Below are 2,709 nucleotides of genomic sequence, written 5' to 3'. Positions count from 1 at the left end.
TATATATATATATATATATATATATATATATCAGTTGTATGAGTTGAAGTATGAGATGTACCACCAGCTCATAGAACTTCTGTTCAAATTCGCTGAAGATCTCTTTGTATATTTTATCAGTACAGCTAATTGAGGCTGCTTCACTTAAACCGACTCGTAACAGAAATGGACCGATGTTATTTTGTTCTCATTCCTTTAATACAAGACAAATTAAAATCGTTCTTCCACTATCACACCTTGATGCTGCATAATCGGTTTCTTTTACGTAGAGTAGCATTCTTTGACGTGTCTACTTCAGATGTGTTTTGGCCATGGATACTATAGATTGTGAATCACGACAAAATAGAGATTACAGCGTTGCTGAGAGGTTGCTCGTCTCATTTTGAGTCAATTTATGACATGAAATATGTGATGAATGAATATTAAGGCAAAGGAAGTCATGTGAAATTCAAATTACTTTTGTAACAAAAATTACAGTACTGTAAATAATAACAAAAAAACAAGTGAATTGATTCAGAAATGTTCCTGATAAAACTGACTACGATAGAAGCAACATCATGTGACCTGACTGTTTCATCTCGATTCTTGTGACGTCAGGAGAGAGCAGAACTGTTATGGAGTGACCTAATAATTTGATTTAATTCGACAAATCCTGTAGGTTTAGATATGTGCCTTAGAGAGGTGTAAAGTTTATGTTTGTGGGCAGCAGAAGTATAGTATAAGTAACAAGTGGTGGATACATGTGCATTATGGATATAAACAGCATCAGCAGAAGAAATCCAATTAATGAGAGGAGAGATCTTGTAACAGAATCATGAGGAGATCAAGGGTTTAACATCTATGCTGCAAACATAGTTATTGTGCTGCGGAGGTTTATCATATCTTAAATATATATTTATCAACTTGGCCATCATTCAGGTGGCTTCAACACAATAAATTTTAAAATCAAGAGAGATGACTGCCTCTCTCACTCTCCTTGAAATTATTGCTGAAGGAATTTTCATGTATTTGGGAATGGTAGCTTGGCAAATTTAAAGGACACCGTCCTAAGTTTAAACAAATAAACAACAGTTATACCAACAAGAACAACAACGACTTTTTACAATATTTCAACCCCACGTAGTTACTATTAACCTAACATATTTACCAAATTATCCAACAACAGAAAGTCTAGTAGGTGTTGACATTATTAATGCATAAACATAAGCAGCTTAATTACAGGTAATTAACAAGTCGTCATAATCTTACCAACCATTAATAGGGCAAAACTTGTAAGATGGTTACAGGAACAAAGTGCTTTCTCTCCAGGTACATACTTAGATACACTACAGCCTTTTGTTGACCAATGGGGATTCTGTCCAGGAGATTCATCCCAATAAACACACTGTGGGTTGGTGGTATTCTGAAAAACATATTCTGATAACTTAATCAAATTCCTTTGTAATTAAAATACATGTAATGAATCTTTGTTAATTTCATTGATAAAACATCAAAACTGCTCATGGCCAACACCGTTTGATAGCTAACTGCATTGGGAATCCAAAATCATTGGCTGTTGCATAACTTATCTGACCATTTCGTCTCGTTTATAAATCTATGCATATTCTCCTAATTTACATTCATTGCCATAAAAATAGATGAATACATCGGATTGTGTAGTTTCAGAAATATTTAACGGTATACAGGTTGATAAGATATTAATGGCTGGGATGCGTTACGTCATAGATTCACTTGATCATGGAGGGCATAAGAGTAAACAGCAACAACGATTACCATTTAAAAGCCCAAAGTAATTCACGCTGAAAATACAGGGACACGATCAATGAAGTCAATACAGAGATATAGTAAAACATTATGGTGGTGATCGGAAGATACAACACAAGCATCTTGAAGCATTTCTTGGAATGAAGATAGAATACTTCCATCATCACACAATGCTTACATTATAAACATACATGTTCTAACTGAACATAGTAACAGCTACTGTATCAGTAACAACAACAACAACTACTACTACTACTACTACTACTACTACTACTACTACTGCTGCTGCCGCTGCTGCTACTGCTACTACTACTGCTACTACTACTGCTGCCGCTGCTGCTACCACTACTATTACTACTGCTACTAGCACTGTGTTTCTTTCAGGGGGAATGAGATATGACTTTGAAATGAAGCATTAACAACAAAACAACAGTTATAATAAACAGATGGCTATTACCGGATTTATTAAATTGAATGATATATTAACTGGTTCATCGAGGTTGGTTATTTTAATGTTAGGAATATTTGCAGCAATAATATTACTGTTAATTTTAGTATTTGCTTTGGTACTGGAGGATTTTTTTACCTGTAAAGAGAAGTCATTAAATATATTAATTTCTTCGATGGAAGTGTTTAATACGTGGTTGTATCAAAAAGTTCTGCGACTAGTTCAATAGCGCACCAACAGATGACAGGACATGGTTGCGTGTGCTGTGAGAGCGAGCATTGACTTTAATGAAGCAGTGTGACCAGTGACATCGCTGTGTTTAATTCGCAAGTTGTGAAATTTGTACTTTTGTGATTACATGTATGCTGTAGACTGCGATTTTGTCGTGGACAATCACTAAGATCCAACGTGACATTTTGCGTTAAACTTGCGACGTTTGTTACAGAGACATTGAATATGCTTCAGCAAGCTTACGGCGTCGAAGCAATGGGTCATAT

The 2,709-nt window shown here is 35.2% G+C and overlaps 2 protein-coding genes across 3 annotated transcripts in view; both read right to left on the bottom strand.

Annotated features, from left to right (window-relative positions):
- Nucleotides 1–2,709, bottom strand: part of LOC106873888 (protein artichoke) — a 111,765-nt gene that overhangs the window by 72,579 nt on the left and 36,477 nt on the right. The window lies entirely within an intron of this gene.
- LOC106870677 (adhesion G protein-coupled receptor G3-like) overlaps nt 1–2,709 on the bottom strand; it is a 16,907-nt gene that overhangs the window by 10,581 nt on the left and 3,617 nt on the right. The window contains exons 2-3 of one of the 2 annotated variants that reach the window (XR_001409554.2): nt 2,222–2,350; nt 1,253–1,402 (exon numbers count right to left, since the gene is read on the bottom strand). The gene's annotated coding sequence lies outside the window, so the exon portion shown is untranslated. The remainder of the gene's footprint in view (nt 1–1,252; nt 1,403–2,221; nt 2,351–2,709) is intronic. The other variant, XR_008267046.1, reaches the window with a different exon arrangement.

Source organism: Octopus bimaculoides, chromosome 29 (assembly GCF_001194135.2).
Source record: "Octopus bimaculoides isolate UCB-OBI-ISO-001 chromosome 29, ASM119413v2, whole genome shotgun sequence".
Classification (NCBI taxonomy): domain Eukaryota; kingdom Metazoa; phylum Mollusca; class Cephalopoda; order Octopoda; family Octopodidae; genus Octopus; species Octopus bimaculoides.
This window is presented reverse-complemented; position numbering and strand designations above follow the sequence as displayed.